Source organism: Prinia subflava, chromosome 9, assembly GCF_021018805.1.
Source record: "Prinia subflava isolate CZ2003 ecotype Zambia chromosome 9, Cam_Psub_1.2, whole genome shotgun sequence".
NCBI classification, from domain to species: domain Eukaryota; kingdom Metazoa; phylum Chordata; class Aves; order Passeriformes; family Cisticolidae; genus Prinia; species Prinia subflava.
In genome coordinates this window covers 28,892,110-28,898,320 of record NC_086255.1, presented here as the reverse complement: position 1 = coordinate 28,898,320, position 6,211 = coordinate 28,892,110, and positions in this window count along the sequence as shown.

Genomic DNA, 6,211 nt, shown 5'->3' with positions numbered 1-6,211 from the left:
GGCCTTGCTGCTCTCTCCTGGATCCATGGCTTTTGTTTTGACATTGCACACCTGCCCAGCCCATTAACACAGAGCCTTGGGCAGGGAGTGGCATCCTGCATCCTCCCCTTGGGCTTCAAAAGATTGTTTCCTTATGTCTGGTACCCAGACACTGAACAGCAATCCAGCAGTCTTACCCACTGCACTTTCAGCCCTTCTAAGCTGTTTTTCAGTCCCTGTCAGACTTCCCATGCAGAGCAGTCAGGCTGCAGAACTTGCCACATGACACTGGAGGGCTGAAGAGCTTTGAGTTCCCAGGTAACCTGGAAAGGTTCATGGGTGAGAAGTTTCCTGGGAGTTAATAAATGCATAGAAAAACATGCCTGACTGAGCAATTCCCAAAGTCAAACAAATAGCTGGGGGGTTGCAGAAGAGCTGTTGCTAACTGGTCATGCTGTTCTTTGTTTCTCTGGGCGTCAGGTGTTGGCCACTGTCAGACACAGTGCAAGGGACAGACAAATGCTTGGTCCAACCCAGCAGTACTCATCTCTTTGCTCCAGAAGTGTTGGGATGAAGAATTCAGTGCAAGAGGGAGGCTTTTCCCACCTAACCATGTGCTCCTTTGCAACGAGCCTACCTAAGAACCCTGTCCCTCAGAGTTCTTTCCACGCCCTCTTGCTGATCACCTTCCACTACCGAAAGTTCACGTGATCCTCTAATGCTATTGTTGTAAGTGCTAATAATAAATCCAGGTGACATTGATGGCAGCAGGTTAAGACACAGCACTTCAGTGTGCTTTCACTGCACCACCTGCACTGAGAGGAATTATTGCACGTTCACTAAGCCACATCTTGGCAGGCTGGCCAGCATCCACAAGCGCCCATAACCACTCTAGCACACTTTGCACCTCCTGGATGTTTATCTGGAACTTGCACCACGTCACAGCTGGTCTGTAGCTGCAAAGATAAATTTGGCCATAACAGGTCTCCAAACTCAACCAGCCTAGAAATAAACAAGTCCCAGGGTGGGCAATGACAGGATGGATTTGAACTCAAACAGGACCTCAGCCAATCCCTTCCAACCCTGAAGGCAGACACATCACTGGCCAGGAGCTGGGCAGTGCTGAGACCCCGGACAATCAGTTGTCCAAGCCCAGGAGTGTTGAATCCCCTATGAAAGGGGACACCACACAATAAACCACGCTGTTTGTCTCATGATCGTCCATGAGTCTGGCTGTGGATCTGTCTCCAACCTACAAGCAGTAATGCGATGGTACCAGACTGGTCTCTGGATTCTTATCTCTATTATTCAGCAGAGTTGAAACAGAAATGGTTGTGCCAGGGTTATGCAAATGATCAAGACTTGCCCCTGATCTCTCCTCTCCTTTAGGAGCACGAATGATCATAATCAGTGCTTGAACGGGCTGTCAGGTGTAAGCTACAGGCTCAACTGCTCTCTCTGTGACTGCTTCATCAGCTATTTTATTTCAGGGACACATAAGACAGACCTCTTTAAATTCCCTTTTGGCCTCAATTGCAACACCTAGCAAGTAAAACCCAGCCACCACATTTTCCCCTTGTCCCTTCAGCAATCACCATCATCTTCTGATTTAGCACCAGCTGAGTGAAGCACTAACCAAGGCAGAATCATTTGACATGAGCACTTGGCATTTCCTGAGCATCCTCATTCTTTGCCAAGGCTTTAACTGAGCACAGGGAGGGCAGACTGGCACAATCTCTGTATCAGTTCTGAGTTCTCTGTGCACTGGCATGCTGTAGGAAGCCAGCAGGCTCCTCAGGAAGAGTCAGCCCTCCTAGCCAGCCAAGAAAGCAGGCATCTGCACTACCTGGAGGGCTGTGTTCAGCCTGAGGTGGAAACTGGAGAGCCCCAAACTTAGGGAAGATGGAAAGGCTCTCAGGGAATAACTAAGCATTCCATTAGCATGCAAGTTGGATGGCATCAAAGGAAACTAACACAGGGCAGATTCACAAGCAAAACCTCCTCTTCAAACCATTGTTAGCTGAGCTGCAAATTTCTTGCCAGGGAACACAGACTGGAAGCTTACACAGCTCCCAAAAGAAACCCTTAGGGAAGAAACCTCTCAGATACAGATCATCACCTCTACTTCAGAACTTAGGCCCAGGGCATTGAAAGTTGGGAATATACTACCAAATATCATCTTGTGCTTACCTTTGTTTTATATTTCATGGAGCATCTGCTGTTGGCCACTGTCAGAAGCAGGAACCAAGCCAGAGCAGATCTTTGCTCATGTGCTTGTGGCTGTTCCTGAGATTGGGGTTAAGGACTCTCAGGCCTCACTACAAAGACCCAAACCTGCTGTTCCCCTCCCTGTGCTGCAGCAGAGTCCCCTGTATTTGCACAGGCTGGGCTTCTATTGGGTGTCAGTTCAGGAGCTCGTCATTTGCCTGATGGCAAGTACAGATTCAGCCCAACAAAGGGGAGGAGGGAAAGCAGAGGGATTTATCCTTCTGTTCCTTCTATCTAGTCCTGGAATATTGTTCCTACATTGTTGTGTGCCAAAGACGAGGTCAGAAGAGGTCAGATGCATGAAGTGACCGTGGGACTGAAAGACTGCAGAACAGACACTCCTTTGAGCACAGGAGCCACACCCAGGCATCAGCTCCTGGGAGGGAGACGTGCTAGTCCTGCCCAGTACTCTTAATTATGAGATCTGGCCTCAGACTTTGGTGAATGCTGGTTTTTGTTCTGGATTATGCTAAATCACATGGGCATACACAGCACAAATAGTGTCTGCCCGGGGTTTTAAATCATCTTGAATCATTTTGCCCTAACCAAGCACCCCAAGTGATGCTGTAGATTCAGCCCTTGTGATCCCCAGGGTCACCCACACTGCCCTGCTCTCTAGGAATCCCTTTTGCCTGTTGGGAATTAACCAGTTTCCAATTCCAGAGCTGCACAGTAGCATATTAACAAAAGAAAGCCCTGCTGAGAGCAGTGATAGTAGGGAAAGAGGGAGATATGTCTTGCTTTAAGTATGGCCCTGAGCCCATTGCTGACTGCAGAGAGCCAAGGTAAATATGTGTCCAGCATGGCTTCTGCCTGCCGCCAGCCTTGCTTCTTCCTCACTTGGCTGATTTTCACAGACAAAGCACCGTCACTTAGTGTGATACACATTCCTTCTATTGCACTGGGAATAATCCTTCATTGCTATAAGCTTTTTCAATTTTCTTAAGGCCTTTTACTACTTTGCCAGTATAGCATAATTTATTTTGTGGAGTGGTTTACACATTGAAGTGTGTGAAGTTGTATTTATATGTCTCTGATGAGTTCTTTCCTGGCTAGTGGATCAGCGTTGTGGGTTTTTATTTTTACTGTAGCTTTCTGCTTTCACAGTCCAATTTTTCACCTAAATATGAGACTTCAGACCTGCTGACTTCTGCCACTTCACTCACACCAGTTCAATTCTCAACTCCAGCACACACAGTAGAGCCTGTCACCTTCCCTGGAGTGGGAGCTTCTCACTTTTGTCCAGAGTAGCTGAGGACCCTTTAAACAGCAAACTGCAACCGTCCCTCTGAGCTGCTGTCCTTGGGTTTTCTGGCTTCATGCCCTCAGTTTAAGTTACATGTTTTTCCATGTGTTTCTTACATATAGTTTTAAAAGTTTAGGCTCTATCTACTCTTGTCTTTAAAACTGAAGTGGTTCTTTCCTCTCCATGCATTCTCCTCCCTCTTGGAACATAAGCTTTTTGTAAACTGTAAGGTGTGGGCAACAATTGTGATTAAAACGAGCTGAGGGTGTGCTCACATCGGAGCATAGCTAAAGCTACACTTGTTTTTGTGCAAGTGGCATCAGTGTCTGAGAGCAAGGCACAGTCAGAGCCATCAGACACTGCCCAGGCCTCACTATTTTTTGTGAAAGGATGAAGAGGCAACACACTCCTCCCAGATATGGTGATAAACAGATTTCAGTCACATCCCTTGATATGCCATAAATGCCTTTGGGGAAGTGCCCAGGTTCAGCTGAGAGCCATGTTTATGTGAGGCTTAGGACCAGGGTTTTTTAATAGAGATCCAAATGTTAGAGAGAACACCTATATTTGTCAATGGAGTATATAATACAGTTATTAAACTAACCTGGTTAACCAAACTCACAGCTTTTCCTAAAGACAGATTCAGAGGATTCAAAGTCCAGGGAGAATAGCACCTTCTGTCCTTGCCCTGCCTCACTGGCATCCTGTTCAGCATACTTGGTAGTACTGTGACATTTACTGCCTTTTGGACTGGTAGGAAGAAAAAGGAAAAGAATATTTAAAGGAGGCTGAAGTGTTCATGGGAGGAAACAGGAGGAGAAACCAGGCCTTGTTATTAGATGCAGAATCATCCCCATGAGTGGATTCACCTGCATTCACCTCAGCTGAGAAGGGTCTTTGCAAGCCTCATGCACACACTCAGCTCCAGGTCCTGCCCCTTGTGCCATCACCCTCTGACCTCCAGCTGCAGGGAAGCACTGGAGCAACTCACTGGGCAGGGCCACAGGTGAGTCTTCAGGACACCCTTCCCACCCTTCCCTCTGGATGAGTGCCACCTGCACAGATGGCTTCCTCTAGGCTCTGCTTTCTGCTGAATTGTAAGGATTGGAGCCTGCCTCAGACCAGATCTGCCTTTGCACGCTAGCTAGAACAGAGCTGAGTGCCTGCTTGTGAAAGAGCATCATGTTCCCTCAGAAACAGGAGGCTCCCTTCCTGTTTTGGGATATTTTACCTGCTTCTTGTAAGGGCTTTGAGGATTGCCAGGAGAAGAGGAAAACGTGCCAAACAAAAAATGCATTACAACATCTTAAGAGGGTAAATTAAAGTCTGAATGGGCTGTTGGAAGCCTGATTCAAGCAACAGCAGTAGCTGATCATGAACTTTTCCATGTAGAGCAGTCAGTGCTATAAAAGCATATTACTAAGATTAATTAATTTGCCACCACGACACCTCTTTGAAGTAGGTGGACTACCTCCCTGAAAAGCAAAAAAGTAATAGAAAAGTACTCTGTGGAAGTTAATTGGAAGTATCAGCTGCACAGAGCCCCACACCCACTTGTCCTCACTCACTGGATAAAGCTGCAACAACTCCCTCTTACAGCTTTGAGCAAAGCATTTGCCCTGCTATTAGCAACCAGCTGGGATTTGTGGTCAAGATATCCCACATGGCAGCTCATCCCTACAGTTACTAGATGTTTTACTACTTATTCCTTAATTAAACACCTCTCTCTTTAGCACAATAGTGTAGTATAGCAGCAGGGAGCAGTGACTGAAGTCCAGAAATGAATTTACAACTATTTTCTTACCAGTGTCATGAACTAGGACAAGCCAACCCCAGTGAAACCAGCAGAAGGAGGTTTATAGCCAGCTGAAGTCCTGCATGCCAGAACTGGACAGAAGGAGCTCTAAGGAACCCTGAGTTCAGTCTACAAGCAAACACACAGGTTAAACAAACACAGACCTAAACTGCTAAGAGCGGGCAACCACTGAAGTGCCACGGGATAGGAGATTTTATGCCAAGGGTTCCTATAGGTTTTGGAAGATAAAAATCTCCTTTTCCAGTTTACACTTTGTACATAATAGAAGAAAAAATCCATTTAAGCCCAAGAAGTGTGAAGCAGTTTACCTTCTACTTCCTTTAGCTCTGAGCTCTTCTCTTGCCCTCCAGCAACAAACTCTGAAGGAGCCCCTCTGCTGCTCCTTCAGCTTTTATAGCCCTCCTGTTCCCCAGAAGCATTTGCAGCCCTTCCCCTCCTCTTCCTCCTCCCCTGGGCTTTAACATACTAAGTTTAGCATAGGTTTTAATTGTCATATCCATCTTTTTCTGCTGAAATTGTGTTCTACTGAGTGCAATAATGCCTTCTTTCTTTCATTTTGGAAGGAAAAGAGTTTTAATGAGAAATATTCCCACATCATAGTGAAATCTAGGTAAACCTACTCATGAGCTTTGGTATATTCTTCTGTTGTGGAGTAATCTGCTACAGTCGTGTCTGAAATTTGGAACTTGGATCTCAAAGAGATCATCTCCTCAGAGGATCTTGAGGAAGAAAGGTAAGAGAATTCTGCTGATCATGAGAGAAAGAGTGGTGTTTAATCCTTTTGTTTGTGCTGCTGCCTCACTTCCAGTCTGCAGCTGAAATTTCCCCGAAACTGTTCAAATGTAGCCTTTCTTCCTTGGTTCCATCAGGCAGCAAGGCCTGAGGAAAGATTTCAGTGTTTC